The 22,979-nt window shown below is 36.6% G+C and overlaps 1 protein-coding gene across 2 annotated transcripts in view; it reads left to right on the top strand.

Annotated features, from left to right (window-relative positions):
- RARG (retinoic acid receptor gamma) overlaps window positions 1-22,979 on the top strand; it is a 1,508,256-nt gene that overhangs the window by 269,918 nt on the left and 1,215,359 nt on the right. Inside the window, exon 2 of one of the 2 annotated variants that reach the window (XM_044083858.1) lies at window positions 11,578-11,704. The exons of the other annotated variant lie outside the window; for it this stretch is intronic. The gene's annotated coding sequence lies outside the window, so the exon portion shown is untranslated. The remainder of the gene's footprint in view (window positions 1-11,577; window positions 11,705-22,979) is intronic. 2 annotated transcript variants of the gene reach the window in all.

The following is a 22,979-nucleotide window of genomic DNA, read 5'->3' as shown; positions in this document are numbered from 1 at the left end:
CTGATCTAGGATTATATTAAGTAATGTATGCTACACAGGAACTAAATTCTTTTGGAACTCCATCTATAATTCTACTGGGAGTCCATTCCAGCCTGGAGTTTTCCCAGGTCTATGTCAGATGATCGACTTTTATGAAACTGGAAATAAAATATCAACGAGACCATATGATCGAGTTTCCAAAAACTCGAACATCAAAATAAAACTTTTTTTTACGTTCACTACAGTGAGGAAAAAGGGTTAATTTACTGATCCTCACTGTACTCTGATCTCCATTCAAAAGCATCAAAAACTTGACCATATGGAGTTCGAGTTTCTGAAAACTTGATCAACTGATAGGGACCTGTTTTCCCTGAGGCTTGCTTCTTAAGCTGTTCTTTCATTTCAGTAGTCAATATGGATTTTGTTAAAGTTTGACCATCTTCTCTAACTGCTGAAGCTCAACCCCTCTTAGAAATTTCCCCAGATAATCTAACCAATTGAGGGTTTAAAATAAGATTCAGAAACTCCCCAAACAGCCCCTGGTTCTGTCACTATGGCCATCGAGGTCAGGTCTACAACTTTTAATATATTTCTGTCCACCTCTTCTTGCCTCAGTCTAGTCACTACAGATTTTTTTTGAGTTTAGAGAATTTTAAAAATAAATTGACTTCAAAGCAATCTGTTGACTAGATTCTCATCGATGTAGTCAACCCACTCCCGATCAGATCTTCTGACCTCAGCATCTGCCTCTTCCTCCCCGGGCAGATCCATTTCCTTGAACTGTTTTAACAATTACCATCTAAGTTTCATATTATCTTGCCATTTAATCCAGAGCATAGTATCATAATTTCCTATCTTACTTGTTAGATCCTATTTATACTCATCCCACTGAATGCAGATGTTTCCTCCTCTGTTTTGGAAAGATGTCAGAACTTCCCTATTCTGTCTTCCTAGAATAATCCTCCTTTGTGGATTGTTCACCAAAAGGAAGCTATTCCACCAGTGCTGTTGTACTGCTGATCAAGAGGTTATCCCATGGACACCTCCCTAAGGGCATGATCAAATAGCACAAGGAGGGGAAGCATTGCTTTCAGAAGATATGTGTGCTCTCCTGTTACATCCAGTCTTATTCCAGTGTCATATTAACCTAAGGAATATGTAAAACTCCTGTCCACTTACTATCTCAAGGCCAAATCCTTCCAATCCACAAACTCTTGGCCATTTCATTAAAAACATCTACTCTTGGCAGATAATCTATATGTTCTGGGTTCTCTACTAACATCCTCCATGGAAGTAATTAAATTTCAATCTCTCTTTAATATTCCTTTTTCTTGTGTCAAGTAAGATATTTGTTATGTTCATTTTAGAGATTCTAATTGGAAGGTAAAAATTCCTCTACAGTAAGTCTCTTTCCCAATTGCCACAGATCAGACTATATCTTCCCAATTAATCCTTTCTAATGCCTTCAACTAATCGGGGCGACACCCTTTCTAATTAAAGTTATCATCCCTCTCTTCCTGCTTTTGATCAGTGCCAAAAGGCCCCTTAATGAATGTCTCAAGTTCAAAATTATTAAAGTGAGATTCCTGAAGGAGCACTACACTTGGGATCATTTGTATAATATACTCTAGCACTCTAAGAATTTAATTTCTATCTTTGAGACCATTTACATTATGTACAGCTAAGCAAAATCATGGATCAGGAGGGCTAAAAGTTATGCAAAGTCCTGCCCTCCTCTTTAGCAGCCAGGACATTTGGTTTTGACTCCAGTTTGCACATAGCTCATATAAACACAACAAATGGAAAAAAAAAATAACAGATATAATAAACAATATGACCTGCTCTAGGTATAAACAACATACTTGAGAAGCTTAACCATAAAAAAATGCAATAACTAGTATGTACTTCCCCCTCCTATAGGCCATATGAGCATTGCTCTACTTTGTGCTGTACTAAAATTCTAACGTCTATAGTCTACAGTGCCCAACCCCCAGACCTAGACATCTTCTTTAATCCTTAACATTTTGCTGACTCCATCTCCAGACTGAGACATCTGTTACAGTAAAACTGCATATTTAAAAATGTACCCCTTATCTAGATAGTATGTAGAACATGGCTGCTAACTGTAAAAAGAAACAAAGGAAAGAAGACAAAACATGTCTTCCCTATCTAGGGTGCCACTTCAGTCACTTGTAGAAAACCCAGCCCTTCAATCCACCTACACCAATTATAATCTGTGTCTTCTGAGTTCAACATCAATGGCCTCTCCACACTGGATATCCTTAAATCAATTATGCTGATCACTTAATCTCTTTACTTGACTTAAAAAAAGAAGAAAAATCTCTGCCTCTCTCCACTCATGTAGTGCTTTTGCTGTTAGTCAAGAGCTAGATAAAAGAAAACAGAAAAAGATTTCTACAAGACTTTTCCAATTCCCATCTATCCTATCATCTATCACTGCATGAAACAAGAAAGTGTTAACAGCATCTTACAAAAACAATTGAGACAGAGTTTAAGAAATACAGAAACCCAGTACACCTAGTAAACTTCAGATTTCAAATCTCGGATACTGAACTTTAACAGCCATAAAAGGATTTTGTATTAAGATGCATATCCATATGAAGGCCTTACGGCTATCTTTTGCTTGGGAGGCTATCTTGACCTCAAAGTTGGCTTTATTTGACCTAATTGTATATTTAGTTTGATGAGAAAGTTTTTATCTTTATGGGAATTACCCTTCCTAAATTTTGCCATAATTATTTTACTTTTGTTCTATAGCCTGTTTAATTTGGGATGCCACTAGGAAGGCTTGTTAATAAGGCTAGTTCTGGGCTTACATCTAGTAAGTATAACATGCTCTATGCAGCCCTTTGCATGGTTGTACAGAGTTTTTGAGAGCAATTCAGTGTTGGCTGCTGTTTTCTTGGAGTTTGGAAATACATTGAAGTTTGACGATCAGTTCTACCCATAAGATTGTATCCACATGATTGGGCACACCAGACAACCACCAGGATTTTGATTGTGGGTTGGCAAGTTTGACTAGGCCCCTTACTGCATCCCTATCTACTCAGAGAAATTGGTCCATGTCTTATCAGACTTTTGTGTGATAGTAGGACAGGTGTCAGTTTCTCCTTCTGTATAGTATAGGTAGTATGACACACAACATTGTGAACACTGGCTCTACCAATGGCTATCAACATAAGCTACTGCTGCTATTCCTGTCATGGCTTCCATCATCCACACCATGGTTCTTGCAGTTCAGAATTTGTATGCACTGCTCTGCATTCATTTTGACAGGCCAGAATCAGTCCATTGACCATAATCACTTTGCCAATACTTACCCTCATAGGGTGTCACTTGTCAGCAGAATGCAAAACAAATCAAATGTATGATGAATTTGCAGGCACCCATCCAATCAGCATGGTTAGATTTAAAAGGAATTATGGTAATCACTGTTTTGTACATAATAGAAAGATTGATGACTGTAGCAGCTTAACCTGAAACAATGAACACATTGAGTAATAATAAATCTGTCCACCTATCTTGTCTTATTTATTTATTGATAGAGATAAAATGGATGTAGTTTGAGGGTTTGTGAACACATTTGATTTTTAGAAATGTAGAAAACCAAACGAGGTTGGGTTCTTAGTACAAAATAGTAAAGTATAAGGTTTTGTATTGATAGCTGAGAGACTTTAGTTTATCACTTTTTTTTCTTATTTTTGTAGTTAGAAATCTTTGGGCTTTTTTAGCTGTATGATGTTTTATAGATATATACTAATAGAGGCTTTATGTTATTGGTTGGATCAGGGCAAAGTGTAGTGAAATGAGAACTTTTTTTGTCCCATATGAAATACATATTAAATGTTTAATTGGGCTATACAGAAGGATTTCCTAAGTACTGTTACTATGTAGTGTTCAAAGGCTAGAGAATAGTCTACAAAGGTACACAGATGTCTGACTCTGTATGACTGGAGTCAGACTTTTGTCTATACTGTAGGATGGTGCTGAGATTGATGCATTGAATGAATGATGTATTTGTTGACAGGGTAAAGAACTGATCCACTTGTACCATTTTGAGGTTCAGTCCAGGGTTTACAACCAGATAGAAACATATATAAGTTCATAGGTTCATAGGTAGGTACTAGGCTATCATTTCAAGGGCCTAAGTAAGCCTAGCCAACAAGGTTCCCTGGCTTACGCAACCAAAGAAAGTTAATTTCCTTTGCCCCTGTTGAGCAGAGCCACAGAAGTGATCCCCAGGGTGTATTTCCTATTTCCCATCCACTCATCAAGATTTTTCATGAAGAGTGCTAATGAGGAACTTTGCTTGACATACATGGGTAGCTTGTTCCAGAGTGTCAAAAGTCTCTGGGACAGGAATCTATCCCTCTAGCATGTCCTGTTTATTGTGGTGTCAAGGTTTAGGCCCCTAGAGTGTATAGCTCAGAGGGATTGGGATTTCTTTAGGTGTAGCATGTCCAACAGCTCTGGGTTTGACATAGCTTTATATGTTAGGCAAACATCACCTTGGCATAGCGGATATGCTATGGAGTAAAGCTGGAGTTTTTTGAGATGGTCAGTGCAGGGCATCTGTTTGAGGCCAGTAATCCTCTTTGTGAGGTACTTCTGTGGTCTTTCCAGCTGCTGCAGATGTCTTGTGAGGTAGATTCCAAAAGGGGCATTGTACTCTATAATGGGTCTAATGAGTGTCGAGTAGAGGGGGACAATGACCTCTTTTTTCCTTGATGAGACCCCTTTTGTGATGAGGTGTGCCACGTAGAAGGATTTCCTGACTACTGTAGTGAAGTGATTATCAAAGGAGAGACTACTGTCCGCCTGGGTCCCCAGGTCTCTTATCACACATTCGGCATTAAGTAGACTGCCGCCTATGTGGTAGTTCATGGGTGCAGAGTTTTTACCAAAGGGGATGACAATGCACTTTTTGGCATTGAGCTTGAGGCCATGGCTCTGACACCAGGCATCTGTCTCAGTGAGGCCATTCTGTACGATGTCCACATGATTTGGGGACTCAACTATGGCTCCTAGTTTGCAGTCATCTGCAAACTTCTTTAGCCAAAGGCCTTCTGTGTTAGCCTGTACTTCAGAGAAGTAGATACCAAACAGGAGAGGTCCAAGGACTGAACCCTGTGGTACTCCACTTGTCACTGGTTTGAAGTCAGATTTGGAGTCCGCAACTTTTACTATGTGGATTCTGTCAGTGAGCCAATTGGCAACCCATCTTGTGACATAGGGATTTATACCTAGTTTAGCGAGTTTCAGTATAATTCGAGAATGGGGGATGGTGTTGAAAGCCTTAGTGAGGTCAAGATAGGCTCTGTGAACCACCTTACCCTTGTCTACAGCTTTGGTGACTGCCTCAAAGAAGTCAATCAAGTTCAGGAGGCATGAGTGGGGTCCAGAGTTTGGAGGTTACCAATGTCTTTGTTTATGAGTTCCATGATGATACGTTCCATGGCCTTACAGATCAGGCTCATCAGGCTAATAGGACGATAGTTCCCGGAATCAGTGGTGGCTCCCCCTTTGTGGAGTGGGATAACTGTTGCTGTGTGCCATTCAGTGGCCACAAAGCCTGATGTGAGACTATGATTGAACACGGTGCTTAGGTGGGGAGACAGTTCATTCTGAAGTTCGTGTAAAACGCAGCCTGGGATGTTGTCCGCACCCATGGATGCTGTGTTTTTCACTTTAGAAAGTGCAGCTTTTACCTGCATAGTTGTGATTACAGAGACTCTGCATTCTTCCTGTATAGTTATGGGCCCTTTAGGGGGCGAGAGAGGGGTAAAGTTAGCACTGAACCTATCTGCCAGGATGTTGGCAATATCAGTTGGTTCTGTAATTTTCATGCCGTTGTGCTGTAACTCAGAGCAGATCTGGGTGTTGCCATTGAAATTCTTGACATAGCTATAGAATGCTTTGTGGTTGTCCCTAGAATCAGTGGTGATTTCGTTTTGTAGCTAGCTTTGGAGGATCTTATAAGGGATCTCAGCTTCTTACTGAGGCTGACCAGGGAACTCCTCCACTCATGGAATTTTACTCTCTTTTGCAACAGTTTCTTCCTTCTGTTGTAGAGTTTGTTTATGGCAGGGGACCACCAGATTGGCTTCCTTTCTTTGGAGTATAGCGTCTTGGTTCTGTTTGGGATAGCACGATCCATGCAATCATGTAAGTGCTTATAGAGTGCATTTGTGTAGGATTCAGTAGTCGTAACTGTATTGTCCATCTGCATGGGTGTCATGAAGTTAGCCACTTCTGTCTTAAGAAGCATGAAGTTGGCTTTGGAGAAATTTTTTACCATGATTTTCTTAATGAGGGGTGGGGCCGGGATGCGGATATCAAGGGTGATTAGCTTATGGTCAGATTGGACCAACGAGGAGTTGACTTCAACTGTGGAACACCGGTCACTCATGTTGGTAATGACTAGGTCTAGGATATTGTTGCCCCTGGTGGGAGTGTGGATAAGTTGATCCAGGGCATTGGAATTCCAGAAAGCACTGAGCGAAGGAGTTGGTGCATGAGTAGTTTTCCCAGTTAATGGTGGGGTAGTTGAAATCGCCCATTATTAGGTTGTTTGGTTGAACCCTAATATTTTCCAGTATATCAAGAAAAGAGTAGTGGGAATCCTAGGGCATGGTAAGAGATCTGTAGCAAGCTACAATTTGGATTGCAGTTTTGCCCAGAGTTAGTTGCACTTGAATAACCTCAGATGCATTATGCTCAGCAACTAGCCTGAATGGTGGGTAACTTGCAGTAGTGAAAATAGAGGTCAGCTATAAAGACAAATCTGCAGATTTAATTCTGTTTCATTTGTATTATATGGGTATCATGTACAAAGTGGAGAATGAGAAAGGAAGACTTTATTCTAATTTAGCTAATAAAACATTTTCGGCAATGGTTGAGCAGGCTTTTGGAGACGAGGAAGACTTCCTCTCTAACAGAGTTCCAGATGAGCTAGTACTTTATTTGTTATATTATGCACATGTATTGAAAAGGAGAAAAGGGCCCAGTATTAATCCAAGGTATCTCTGTTTGTTGGCATCGACATGAGTGTTATTATTATGATCCTTTACTACAATTTGTGAATAGTAACTAGTTTTCATTTTGTATAGAGTAGTGCTAGTTACTAGTAGCTAGTACAGTAGCTGCTTCATGTGGCTAGTGTCTCAGTGCCAAATAAGACTATTCTTAAAAGTGAAATAGTGCAGACTGCATGTAAGCCTACATAGCTGAAATAATAAAAAGGGATTGTAATAGCAACACAGTACTATTTTCTAATTAGAAATAGTAAAATAATCCTTCGCACAATATCACACTAGTATACGCAGTTACTACAAACCAGGCTCTATCAAACAATATCTGGTTATTACTGTAATAGATGATGGTAAAATTAGTTAAATGAATAACTATATTTTTCAGAAGCATTCCATATAATGCATAGTACTTAATTTGAATGCCAAGTGGAACATATAGTACACTTTGTCTGCTATTAGAATTACTTTGTTTCTTTCTTGAAATTTGAACACAAGGTATGTCCATCACTCTTATTACATTTTGATCTATGGGTATAAGGTATTATCATATTTCATCATATCATCTGATGAAGCCCTTGTACGGACAAAAACGCAGTGATACTGTTAACGTCTTTATGGTTTTAAATGTTTATTAAAGCTGCTTCTACTCTCAGACCAGTGCCTGCATTTTTTGAGGTAACGGTTGTTGGATTATCATACATTGTTATTGATCTTGAGTTTTCTGTGTGTTTGCCACATCAGTGCCACTGAGACATACAACAGAGAAAGGTTAACAGATGATTCACAGAAATGTGATTTTAACTCGCACAATACAACGTAAATGTGAGGTGATGGACTGCATTTCAGCTACATCCAGCAGGCATCAGACCTATTCCTATTTATGCATCAAAGGCTAACATTAAAAGCAGCTTATTGTGCCATTTTGGATTTATTTAATTACCAGATTTAAATAAATAAAATAAAAATCACAATTGTTCATCAGCAAATACAGGGGACTACTGATGTAAAGCATGACCCATTTCAGGACTAAGTACTGTACAGTCTATAAGATGGCAGCCATTTGTCACTAAGTTATACACTTCTTTGTAGAGTATTTTTTGCACTGTTCATGGATGGATGTAGTGCGGTAAAATCACAAGTCAGTAAATGACCACACCTGAAACAAAATATTTAATGAGTCACTTTATTTCAGACAGGAAATCCAGTGATTAATATCTGAGGTAGTATATACCCTATCTAAATCAGTTATCCTGAATGCATTGCAGCTACACTAGGCATGTTGATTTGTTACAGAATGGTCACTAGAAAGATAAGAATATTTCCAGAGGCTATAGACTCACAGACACATTTAGAAAAAAAAAAGTCCTAAAATCAAACAAAACTAAAGGCATTCCATCAATAAACACACAAGCGTAAAAGCATGCCAGACATGTCTTGTCATTATTGTTTATGCTAAACTTGGAAAAGATAGAAACACACCAAGGGTAGTTAGTTGGAAATCAAGAAAAAGAAAAGTGAGAAAAGAAATGTAAAAAAGATGAAGGCTGATGACAAGGAAGAAAGCGTGTAGTGGTATAAAAACTGAAAGCGTGTAGTGGTATAAAAACTGAAAGTGTGTAGTGGAAAAAAAACTATAGTGGATGAAACGGAGAAAAGAAAATGAGTGTATCAATACACATGTATAGGACTACTACACTATTAAGAGGAAACAGGAAATCTGTCACACGATATCAAAGGTCCTGTCACTGCAATCATCCCACTTGAAACCTTTCCCTCTCTCCGCCATAATCCTCTCCTTCCTGTTCTTCCTTTCTTACAAGTATGCCGTCTATTCTAACCTCCTGTGCCTCACATTAATAAACAACTGCTCTCCACACCGCTTCAGTTCCTAACTTCTTGTAATCTGTTACTTGTATCCTCCATTCTACTAGATTTCCATTTAATCAGCCCTCACACTGTATCACGACAAACAAAACGCTATGAATTTCATAACTGATCAACAACAATTCCTATGCATTGTTTGCCACTTTGTTATTATCATCTGCCTCAATACTTCCTACTTACTAGCGATGCCTAGTTTGCTAAAATCTCTTACTTGTACTGTAACCGATATCTGCTTAACATTTTATTGTATAAACTTTTACTGTGTTTATTGTATTTTACTTTACCACAGTGAATTTTTTACTTGCATAATTTGAACTGTGGCGCTTTTCTCCCCGGGCCTCTGTTGAAAAAGGGCACAAGTCAGTCGAACTATCCCGGTAAAAAAATGTCAAATAAATAAATAAATATAAATAAAAGCAGAGTCCCTAAAGCAGATTTTACTAAGACCTTCAAAAAATGAGGAAAACTGTTTTCTGTAGATGGCAAGTCTCTGTGTAGTTCCTATGTGGGATTTGAAAACCCTTCCCCCAGACTCCCACTATTTTCCAACTCTATAGTTATATAAATTGAGAGAAATAGAAATGCATTCATTCATTAACATCTGTTTATTGGGATTGCCTGTCTGGGAACATTGTCTCTTCTCAGGAGATGCCCAGGAGAAAAGCTGTTAGTATAATACTAGTACAGAAGGTCCAAAAAGTAGCTAAGCAAAATTTCAATGATTTTAAGCAATATAGCAGAATAAATGGAAACAGAACACATAGTAAAACATAAATAGAATTTTAGAAGACACAGCAGTACATACTGATAGATACATTTTTGTAGGTCATGAGTAAAATCTAATGCATTGTACAACAATGGTTCAAAACAAAGAAAGTGAAAGAAAGGAAAAGAGAGCCATTTGTAAGAGCAGGCTTTACAAGGTTATCTTTGAGGGAAACATATATAAGTAACAAGATGGCGGAAGTCATAGTTTTACAGCAGGTTGCAGGAGTTCGAAGGTAAAAGGACAAGTCTGAGAGGCAACACGCCGGCAATGTGAAGAGATGTCAGCACAGAACGTGGTTCAGTCATGCATGTGGTATTGCAGAGGCTGAAAGACATGATTAGTAAATAAGCTGAGTGAGAGGAGGGTTGAGTAAGAAGATTTAGGATTATTGTCATGAAGAGAGGCTGTAAGGTGCCAGGGTATGGAATGTGGTTAGGTAGATGGTGGCACAGAAGGGATGTGATGTGAAAGCAGATTAAAGAACGGGGGGAGAGAAAAAACAAGGCAGTGAACCAAGAGATGTAGAAGTGGAACGGGACAATACAATAAAAATAAGAACGAGGAGAACAGTAAGAAGTGTCAAGGAAAAAGGAGAGGAGAGTAAGTGGTTTCGGTAGAAAGAATGGGGACTATATTGCATGATCAAAGTTTTACTACTTCGAATCAGTAAACATCAAACTTTACTGATCGATGTAGTAAAACATTGAATCTCTATTAAAACATTTTGGAAAACAAAAAAAATTACACAAAAGGGTGTAAGCAGGAGGGCAAGCCCCCTGCATCCCCCACACACCCCCGCTACTTAAATATACCAACTCCGAGATCGCACTACAGTGTATGAAACAGACAGCTTCCATTTCCGTACTGTATCACAAGTGCAATCTGGCAGTTGGTATATTTAAGTAACGGGGATGTTGGGGGCAAAGCCCCCCATGTGGGGGGTGTGGGTGTTTTATTTATTTTGTTTTAAAAAACTGTTTTATTCCTGATTCGATATTTTACTACTTCGATCAGTAAAGTTCGATGTTTACTGATTCGAAGTAGTAAAACTTCGATCATGTAATATAGACCCAAAAGAATAACAGAGACAGAGTCTCTTGATACAATATGTAGGTATAATTTTCTTAAATATGATAACGGATAACATAGATTAAACTACACAGTGTGGATGGATGGACTGGAAATTTTTGTTTAGCCATGAGCTGAGAAGGAACACAGTCATGTGTTCATTAGGGTTGTTTTAATTACTTTAAAGATTTCACATCAGGTATTTGTGTAAGGGCAAGGAGGATGGAATTCCAGATTTTAGTGATACAGATGGAAAAGAAATAGTCACCACTACAACTGTTTGATTTAGGTATTAGGAGTAGTGTCTCTTCTACTGAGCGAAGAGGCCTATTTGGTGAGTATTGGTGATGGACTTGAGTTAGGCTAGGACATTTTTTTCAGGTTTGTGAATATGGTTATCTGCAGGACATAGTTGTTATATAGTCAGGGGTCTTTGTGAATGCCCTTCATTCTATATAGGGATACAGAATGTTTTTTAAGAAAAAGAATTTATGAACATGTATATGACACTCAGAAACTAATGCATTATATAAGCATACCAAGATATGTAGGAAACAAAGATTTGAGGTTTTTGTTATAGAAGTTGTACCTGTGGACCCAAGTGATGTACCCTGGGAACTGAACATTGAGTACATGGAACTGATTACATATCTATAGCTCTGGTCTTAAAACTTAATGCTGCTAGATTGTACGTGTTTAATATGTACATATAATATATATATATATATATATATATATATATATATATATATATATATATGTATAAATATACATTTTTATTATTCTGTACTTTCTTCATTTGTGCACTTTTTATTGTTCTTTCAGTGCCTGATTAATATATATTTTTGTGGTGCCGAACACATGGTTACTATCCCGGACTTTTTAAATCGGTGATCCAAGTGTTTGTTAAATTGGGGTTTCAGCAAAGTCATCTTAGTCTTTAGAGATTTGGGTAAGTGATTTTTCGTTATTTTCAAGTAAACCTATATATATATATATATATATATATATATATATATATATATATATATATATATATATATACACACATACATATATATATATATATATATATATATATATATATATATATAGATATATATAGATATATATATATATATATATTAGAATTTACTGTAATAAGAACACTTCAATAATACCTAGAGAGGTTTTCTTATTAATAGGGATACTCATTCTATGTGCTATGTACATATCATTATTGGTATTTATTAAATAATGCATTTTTAATATTTTTAAAGAACTGCATATACTCTTTGATTTTTAGAGTGTATTTATTTATAAATTGAATGTGAATATGTTTTACTTTAGGTAATTAAATAGTTAACTGTTTTATTAGCTTATTATTAGCAGTTGTTCAATTAGTTTAACTATACATACATATATATATATATATATATATATATATATATATATATATATATATTTATATAGATCTATCTAATTTTATTCTGATGAAGTTCTGGCAGTCTGTGGATGAAAACACTGTGGTTTTTAAAGTGTCTGGTGTTAAAACAATAAATATTTTGTGGAGTAACTATATTGCAGTTTATTTACATGCTTTGAAGCTGGTGGTTGTCAGTAATAACCGATGGTGCAGTTTTAGTTTCGTACAGTCAGGGAGTGAGACAGTTCTAGCCTGTGTACCTGCTTTAGTGCTACATAATGGTGAGATTTGTATGTAACAGCAGCAGTTATGGCAACATTGTTGTAGCACGCTGAAAAAGACTGGTCTGGATTGCATTAAGAATAATGAGAATGGGGCTGCATTTATTATTTATTTTATTCACTGGCATTTTGTTACTGAGATAGTCTGACTGAGCAGTGCCCTTTTCATGATACATACTAGTATTTTATTTTTAAGACGCACGTGGGTTGTTTTGTGGGATCTATGTGTTATGTGTTTGTTTCCTCTGTTCCGTTAAAATTTTCTCTTTGGAAGTGTCATGTGATTATCCTGTTGTAAATAAATTGGGATTATGGGAATTTTGTGGTTGATCTGATGAAGTTTTGTATTTTACTTAACAAAAGTGCTTATCATTTTATTAAAGTTCTTGTTGGAGCATAATTCTACCATCTGCACCTTTTTGTGGTTATCCAGTTGGTGCTTCTTTGGTTTGCTGTGGTTTGGTCCCCTTTTTCACAACATGACCACAGGAGAAAAAGCTCTATTGTACAGACATCATGGACATTATTTGCTTTGTTTCATCATTTGCATTCAGATGAATTCATGAACAGAAGTTCCATTATTCAGGCATAATTGACTTCAGTTACATCATTTAAAAACAGTTTTGATTAAATATACCATTACAAGGATTGTATATGAATTTGTTTAAGATAAAGAGTTACAGCAGCCCAATAACAGGAAGGAGGGGAGGAGACACAAGAAAGATAAAGGAGATGAGGTATGATGATAGAGTAAGACATAGTTGTGATCATAGTAAAATAAGTTTTGTGAAGTAAAGGGTTATGGTACACATTCAAATAGCTATATTAATAGCAGTTTAACCAGGGAGGTGCAGAGCCATAGAGGAGAGTTGTAAGTAGGAAAGTGAAACAATGAATTTTCCAGCAGTAACTGTTAGATAAGGTTTTATCTCGTATAGGGTGCCAATGTTTTGATTTTTTTTATTATTACATCTTTTACTTGTTGACCACATTTCAAGTTGCCATCACTTATTACACTTAGTAGCTTAGTGCTGGTTACTAATTCAATTGTTATGTTGTTTGTGGAGGTTAAAGTGAAGAAGCATTTCTGGGTAGAGAGTTCTCTGAGGATCAATAGAATAGGCTTGGATTTTCTTTGAGTGTGAACAGAATGAGCTTGGATTTTGGGGGGATTTAGTGGAAGTCATGTTTTAATATTGCTATATCCAGGGTTCATTGTTGTAGCGTAGCCATACTTTTAGCAGTGCAGTTTAAAGTAGCGTCATCCACATGTTGCATGAACTTTACTTATTAAGTATCATCATTTGTGAGCTCATTCACAAATATGTTGAATAAGAAAGGACCGAGAGCAGAGCCTTGTGGGACAGAAATTGCTATGGGAAGGAGAGAGAGGACATATACTCTTCCCATTTAAAAGTTTTTTGTCTGTAGGTCTAGTAGTTGGCAAACCAAGTAAACGTGGTTGTATCAAGGCCTAGGGAAGACAATTTTTGTAGCAGTTTTGTGTATGAAACAGTGACAAATGCCTTCAATGAGTCAAGGAAGACTGAGAAGATTATGTGTCCCTCATTTCTGTTTTGATGTATCATGGTTATGAAATTAAAGAGTGCCGTAGTAGTGCTATTGTTATGGTGGAAATATTTATTTGTATAATTTAGAAGCCATAGTAATGCTATTGTTAAGGTAGAAGTATTTATTTGTATAATTTAGAAGCCAGAGTAATACTATATACTGCGGTGGTGGTGCTGCGTTAACGTTGTCGCCTCATAGCAAGATGTTGTCCCATTCGATTCTCAGCTAGAGCGTCTTCTGTGTGGAGGCATATGTGAATGGGGTGTGCCTTCGTTGAAGGTTGTGTGTAAGGGCTGGTAACCTGGTACGTAAAAATCCACTACCAATCATTAGCGGACCAGAGTTCCACTTTGGCGACCCCTAACCGGGAAAAGCTGAAAGACACAAACAAACAAAGTAATGCTATTGTTATGGTGGAAGTATTTATTTGTATAATTTAGAAGCCATAGTAATGCCACTGTAAAGGTGGAAGTATTTATTTGTATAAATTAGAAGCCATAGTAATGCTATTGTTAAGGTAGAAATATTTATTTGTATAATTTAGAAGCCATAGTAATGCTATTGTTAAGGTAGAAGTATTTATTTTATTTATTTATTATTTATTTTATTTTACATTTGTTAACTGGGGGTGTCTGACTGAGCCGAAAAGGCCCATTTTCAGCAGAGGCCTGGGGAGAAAAGCTCCACAAAGAAAAATTACAGACACATTTAGTTATTTAGACATGATCAGTATACACACAAATTATAAGAGACATGTTTTTACAGTGGTATGTGGCACATAAACAGTTACAGTGGAGAGAACAAACAAAAAAATATTAATTTTAAAAATAAAGGTAATTAACAGATTTGTGGTGTACAGCTGAAATTTGAACATAGGTAGAATACATACATAGTACACAGGTACAGTACATACATTGTTGATTAGCCACTGTTTGTGAGTAAGATTGAAAACTATTATCAAGTGCTCTAGATTTAGTATGTATATGTTATCCGCTTTCACTAGCCTGGGGAGCAATCATGGCACTACCAACTTTGCTTGAGATGTTGCCTGATGAGGTCTTTAAAGGAGGTTTTGGATGATATGTTTTGAATGCTAGTAGGGACAGAGTTCCATTTTTTAGCCACCGAACTACTATATAGCACATCTCCAAAGCTATTGTAGCTGTTGGTGACTTCTAGTAGTAGTTTGCTTGATGATCTAAGAGGTCTTTTGGCTGAGTGATGTTGTACTAGGTTTTTGAGGGCAGAACACTTATTGGGGAGGTAATAGATAGAATGACAGAGGCAGAGCTGATTGTAGGTGAGGAGGTTGGGAAGTTCAAGCCAGTGGAGCTGTCTCAAAGCAGTACAGTGATGAGTTCTATATGAGCAATTTGCAGCAAAGCGGGCAATTCTGTTATAGCAGGCTTCCATTTTGCTTAGTTTAGTTTTTGTTGAGATTAGTCAGAATGGGAGATGCATAGAGTAGAAGTTGGGAGCGAGCAATGGCTGATCTTGTGTTGTTGGTAAGAAATGGTTTGATATGGTAGAGTAATCCCAGTTTCGCATGCACTTTTTTAATAGTTAAGTTGAGATGACTATCAAATTTTAGGTGGGAGTCTATGGTTATTCCCAATAGCTTAGCCTGTGCCATTGGTGCAATTGGAGTAGCATTTGTGGAGTAGATAGTGAATTGACTGTTAGTGTTTTTGTTAGAACTGGTTATAATCATAAACTGAGTTTTCTTTGCATTGAGGATAAGTTGGGCTTTGGTAATGTAGTTTTCAACGTCAGAGAATGCTAGTTGAGTTGTTTGCAGGAGGGTGGGAATGTTTTGTGCAGCACAGATTAAGGTAGTGTCATCTGCATACTGATTTATAGATGCATGCTGTGTGGTATTTATTTATTTGTATAATTTAGAAGCACTAGTAATGCTATTGTTAAGGTGGAAGTATTTATTTGTATAATTTAGAAGCCATAGTAATGTTATTGTTAAGGTAGAAGCATTTATTTGTATAATTTAGAACAATATAAAATTGAAATGCTAGAGCCTATTTCACTTTATCCACATCCTACTGTTTTCTGTTATGTCATGCAAATACAACACTCATTCATACCTCTCAACTGCCCATATTTTCCCAGAATGTCCAGATTTTTGCCTCTTATTTTTCGTCTGTTCCTCATAAAATGTGTTTTTTTTTTTCTGGCAAATCATTGCGTTTTAATCTTCATATTCTTCAGAAAATATATAATAATGCAAAACCTGTCATTCTAGCAACTTTCTAAGTTTATAGGAGCAAGATGTAATATCTGCCCATGTTTTTGGGCCTTTCCCCCCCATTATTTCTGGCTTTGTCCAGATTTCCTGCACTGAGAAGTTGAGAGGTATGCTCATTCTATTTCTTGTTACGTCATGTACTCTGCAACCTGGGCTGAGCCTGCAATTGGCCATGTTTGATCAGCACTCAATCCCTTTAAATAATCACGTTTGATCAGCGCTCAATCTCTTTAAATAATCACATGTCTGATCAGCACTCAATCCCTTTAAATAATCACATGTCTGATCAGTGCTCAATCCCTTTAAATAATCATGTCTGATCAATGCTCAATCCCTTTAAATAATCACGTTTGATCAGCACTCAATCCTTTTAAATAATCACGTTTGATCAGCGCTCAATCCCTTTAAATAATCACGTTTGATCAGCGCTCAATCCCTTTAAATAATCACATGTTTGATCAGCGCTCAACCCCTTTAAATAATCAAATGTTTGATCAGCACTCAATCCCTTTAAATAATCACGTTTGATCAGCACTCAATCCCTTTAAATAATCACAAATAAACTTACTAAAAACTTCATGCACAATAATTGAGTATATTCAGTGTTGAGTTTGTCTTCTTCATTTGTGATGCTACTAAAACTATTCAGCTTTTAACTGTTTCTCCATTAAGTAATTTTTCATAGTATATAACTAATGAATTAGTTCAGCAGAATTGGATTATCCTTGAAGGCAGTAAGATGCTGAAGTATCAGAAGTTTTCAACATGTGCTGCTGTTTCCTTTCTGCTGTTTAATATTGGAAATTTTAGATGAAGTACAAGAACACTATGGTCTTTACTTTTATTTGAACCTTTTTATCTTTTACATAGACTAGTAATTGTAGTGAAAATTCTCCTTTCCTGTGGACATAGTTTTATTAGCAACAGACTCTTTGTGGCATCCATTGATTCTACCAGCAGCTAATATAAATTCGCTAACGTAAGGGATGACATGTTACTGCCTGGTAACAACCATTAGTATATTGGCTATGGAGTTCTGTATTTCCTGCAGGTACCGTACTTCAGGTCACTGCCAAGAATTCTGCCGTCAACAATATTACAGTAGTGTAGCCGAATAAGTGTATGCATAGCTGTAGCCAAGTCTTGATGTGGTATGAGGTCCTTAGTCCAAGTAGTGTTACAGCGATGACAGATGACTTTGCAGCTACAACTAAGTGGTAAAATATAATTTAGTGCAATTCTAAGATTATGTACCTTTGCCACAAACACCAGCATATTTCCATTATGATATTTTGCACGAGATGGGTAAGGGCCTACAGAAAAGTAATGGTAGCATGCATGATCAGATTCAACATTTTCATACTGCTAAGTTTCAGATGACTGAATTTTTACCAGTCAAGGGTGTCTCACAAACTGCCTTCAAGGATATTAAGCTTAGAGGCAGTGGATATGCAGGCACTTAATTGGGATCCCTTGAATCACACTATGAAATACTGAGAGGAAGGTCTCTAACTGAAAAATGAAATTAGACTTCATAGAAAATGCAGTGAATGTCAAAACATTCTGTAACACCTTGAATATACTTTTGCAGAGAAGATTCTCCCTACACAACTCACACACTCCTACTAATTATGTATGCTAACTCTGACACAGCATCATCTCAGAGAATACTGTTGTATTTTTATTTATGCATTGCTAAGTGGGTATGCCCTCCTGACACAATTGTCCTTTTTCAGGGGTGACCTGTGAGGACTGGTTGGTTAAGTAACTTGCTCGTAATCACAAAATAATCAAAAGGAGCTAGAAATAATCAAGTCCTGTACTCTTGTCTGCAAAAAGCAGCATATTGACAGTTCAAAGCCGTAATTCTTTGCTCTAACTGCTAGAGGTGTACCTCAAAGAAGGGGGATCATACCTCTCAAGTGTACCTCATTACGAGGAACGTACCTCATTTGGGGTCTTAAAAAGTTCATGTTCCTCAAAGTTCCACATTGAAAGAGTCTGTCACACATTCAGTGTTAGGAATTTTTTTAAGTGAAATCCATGGTAAATAGAAATTAATTATATTAATTCATTAAAGGATCTTCTTTATGAGTAAAACCAGCATATTTTAACCCTCCTATGACCTTCCTAGTTGTTCCACATTATGAAGGCGAGTGTTCCTCATTTTGGAAATGGAAGGTTGAGAGCTATGAGGGGGATTATACAGAGGTACTGCAACTATACTCTCATTAAAGTTTTATTTTTAGAAGGACAGAAGTTATGTTCACTGGAATATCAGCAGTCACTTGCTATATGGAGCTTAGTCAGGAGCAAGATGGGGTACACTGACATGATTTCTTAGCAGAAGTAGTGCAGTCATTACTTTCACAAGGATCGTCTCAATACCGTATCCCTGCCAAACAATAGTCTGATAAGACTCAAACAAGGCGTGAGAAGACATACAAATATTCCAGATGAATACTAAAGTTTAATAACCTGACCTACAAAAGAAAGGTTAGGGATGGGTTGTATATGCTCAGTATTGTTAGCACTGCATTCCATGAGGAGCTTGTTTTGTGAGCGACATTAGATATGTTGCTGTTACATGGTGTAAGTCCTATAACATCAGAGGAAGTCAAGACTGCAAAATATCAGGTGGTGGCCTGCTCATATATAAAAAAAAAGTCTTGCAGTGTCATCACCAATTATCATCACATTAGTCTAACATCAGTATTAGTTAACACTTCAAAATGTGATTATCAGATATTATATACGAGGAAAAGAAAATGAATTTAATTAAAAAAAAACAACATGATTTCATGATAATGTTGGTGAAGCATTTGGCAATGGTATCATTGTTTGAGTGGTCTTTTTGAACTTATCAAAAGCCTTTGACTGTACCCCACAAATGGTACTCAGAATGTTAATTCATGTGTTATTACTTGGGTAAAGGTTAGCTGAATAGTGTTAAACTGAATTTGCATGTTCCCAGTTGGTCTACAATTGGTTCTGGTGTCCCCCAAGGGTCCATATTAGGCCCATTACTATTGGATTTTGTATTTTCATTTTTACCAAAAACAATGCATATTGGGTATCCAAATGTTCAGATGACAATAGAATAAAATAGGTGCATTTTTAACTAGTGCCACTGGCTTTATTAAAGTCATCTTATATGTAGTGGAGATATTCAAATGGTTAACAGATAATTGGTTAAATATATAAATACTTAAAAGAGTGGTATTTTGCATTTCAGTCCGTCCAAACCTAAACACACATTTAGCTTGGACACAGGTATTATTAATAAGATTTCTGAGTATTATGACTTTGGTATCTGTATATCACACAATTTGAACTTTACGAATAATGTTTCTGCAATCAGTTTAAAGGCAATGCAAGTCATGGGACTTTCATTAAAAAATAGGCTCTGGAAAGGTTTTAGATAAAAATTATTTACAACCTATGTAAGACCAGTTATTGTTTATTTATTTAACATTTGTTGACCGGGAAAGTCCAACTGGGACAGAGCCTATTTTCAGCAGAGTCTCGGGTAGAAACACTCCTTATTTTGCTCATATTCCAAAGGAGATCTTGTATTACTGGAAAATATTCAAAGGAATTTCAGCAAAAACTTTATTGAATGGCAAACTTTACATTATGAAGAATGTTTGAAGAAGCTTAAGTTATGCTCTATAACATAATTGAATATGTGGAATGTTATTTCTGACATATCACACATTGCAGGATGAAGAATCTAGATAACCATCGTGTGAATCATCAAAAGGAAAAGAATATATATATATATATATATATATATATATATATATATATATATATATATATATATATATATATATATTCCTGATTCCAAACTGCAAAACTGCTAACAGGGCCACACTTATAGCACAATAAATTGTTTACAAGCAATGAAAGAGAAATTATTGAATATAACTCCTTATTTTGTTCATATTCCAAAGGAACTCTTACATTAGTGGAAAATATCCAAAGGAAATTCACCAAAGAATGCCAGACTTTAGGTTATGAAGAACATCTAAAGAGGCTTAAGTTATATTCCATAACTTATTCTTAGTGACATGGAAGGTTATGTCTACTGCATGATAAAAAAAGCTAGGTTATTATTAAGCGTCAGTATGTTACCATCTTGTAAATCATCAAAAGGAAAAGATTATGCATTCATGATTCTAAAATGTATAACATAACCATTATCAAGATCTTGGAACAGCTTACGTGTAAATACAAGATACTGTGCCGCACTCAATACATTTGAGAAGTCATTAGACTCTCGGTTTGGAAGCAGTATGTATTCTGGGAATATGGAAACTGCATGTTAATGGGCTTTGACCTTAACGCAGTACAACCAAGCTATGGAAGTAAAGACGTATGATCATGAAAACTTCTCCCCTTCAGGGTCTTGAATGACCACTCCAAGATGAAATACCAAATGACAAAGTATGGACTACAATACCTCCTAAATTTGAAGAATGTTTTGGTAAGTTAAGAAATGGCATCACTGACCCACATGTCACTCAAAACTAACCAGTTAAGGTTGAACACTGGTCATCACTGACCCACATGTCACTCAAAACTAACCAGTTAAGGTTGAACACTGGTCATCACTGGTCCACATGTCACTCAAAAGTAACCAGTTAAAGTTGAACACTGGTTTGACAAGGAATTCTATAAACTCCTGCAGTAATGTCTTCATGTTACATGGTAAGTGGTAGAAAAGCAGATATGTTCAATGTGTTCCTACTGCCAGGATATATCCAAAGGACATGCTTGATCTGCTTGGAGCCAGAACTATGTTATATCCACATCTGACACAGATAACATATCTGACACAGATAACAGTTCATATGGCCAAAGACAGAAGACAAGTTTAGCTCTTATCAAGCCAGGTTTCCATCATGAAAGCAAAGCTGATATCTTGTGACAAATCTGAGATAATCTCATTATTTTTGAGATTTGACTTTGCATGATCAGCAAAGTGTAGTTCATACCTATAAGACTTAAGACTGGATTTCTGATTATCAATGTGAGATAGAGTTGCCTCCTCCCCTGCCAGTAGCTTAAGCTCGAGACGAGAATTGATAATCTTTGCTAGTATTTAACAGCCCCAATCAGACCTCATGCCTTATATGACCCTAAGCTTTAGCCCTAAGCTTCTTCTGAATTCAAATCAGATGTGAAGCTTGGGATAGGTAAATGAGGACATATGCAAATGGCAAAGTATGAGGAGAAAGTCCCTATCTTAAAAAAAAAAAAAGTCATAAAATTCAAAAGAAGAGAATATAAAACTAGGAAAACCAGCAAATGCAGTAATAAAATGCAGTATTACTGCAAATAAGAATGATCTCACACTGCAGTATATTATTTTTTACTTACCCTTAATTTGCCAAGTTAACCTTCATGGACAGCATCCATTTTCAAATGGGATCTCAGAAAAAAAATTCCTGACAATATACTAAAAGAAATGAGAAATAAAACAACTTACAAACTGATTAAGGATAATTTTATTAACAGCAGCACATAGTCAAATCAATGGAGCTTTTTGAGTAGCATAATTTTAAAAGGAATACCAGCAATAGTTATCCACTTTACTGATTAAAAACACAGAGTAGAAATTAAAGACACATTTGATAATAATATAGTCAACTACTAACAAGAGGTTCTCCCGTTCGATTCTCAGCTAGTGTGCAGGGAGTGCCTTCTGTATGGAGTCTGCATGTCCTCCCTGCGGTCGAGTGGCCTCCGAAAGACATGCATGAATGAGTGTGCCTTCGCTGAAGGTTGGGTGTTGGGCTGGCAACTCAGCACCATAAAAATCGACTGCCAATCATTAGCTGACCAGAGTTCCGCTGTGGCGACCCCTAACCAGGAAAAGCCGAAAAGACAAACAACAACATAGTCAACTACTAACAGTGCTCTCTAATAAAAGAATTATATTGTATTAGGAACAGAGTGAGGTTAATCAAATTATGTAGATGTAACTATGTTCTGGGACATTTAGGGTATAGCATATAAATGGGTACACAGAAATTGCTGTAGGCGCCTAGTAAAGTATATTCTAGGTGTGCAATGACTGACAAATACCTCCACACCTAGTACATACAGAAGGCTTTGTTGAAGGAATTGAAGACGCTTTTGAACATAGTCAGGAGATTAAGTTTTCTCACCCTAGTTTAGATAAAGTTAGCTGTGAGGGCTTTATTAATATATTTGACTGACACTGGTATATCTTCATCATCTGCTGGCTGGAGTATCTTAGATTCTTACATGGTCTGTCCCTTGTTAATAAGTCAGGTAGGGAAAAAACTGCAACTACCTAGCTTATGTATGAATAATGTTTGTAGCTACTGGAGCCTAGATTTAAGATAAGGAAATTACAAATTCTTAAAAGCTATGTACTCCTGGGTCAAAGTAAACAGCCCTGTGACAAATTGAGCACAGATGATCGTGACTGAATTTCTGATCATAATCAACCTGTTTTGGGCTTGAAGTATATATGTCGTATATGTCAAGAAACTCACTCCTACAGCAGAGTTAAGAGAAACAACCATACTGAGAGCATACAGAAAGGCATTTATCTAGTGTTTAGAAAGCCTGGGATGAGAGAAGTTGGACTGTATAAGGGTGGAACTAAACCAGGAACAGTAGAAAATATGCAATTTTAAAACCTGGAAATTTTAAGGAACAGGAAAACCAAAATGTA

Source organism: Protopterus annectens, chromosome 9.part0 (assembly GCF_019279795.1).
Source record: "Protopterus annectens isolate FY-2018-M chromosome 9.part0, PAN1.0, whole genome shotgun sequence".
Taxonomy (NCBI): domain Eukaryota; kingdom Metazoa; phylum Chordata; order Ceratodontiformes; family Protopteridae; genus Protopterus; species Protopterus annectens.
This window is presented reverse-complemented; position numbering and strand designations above follow the sequence as displayed.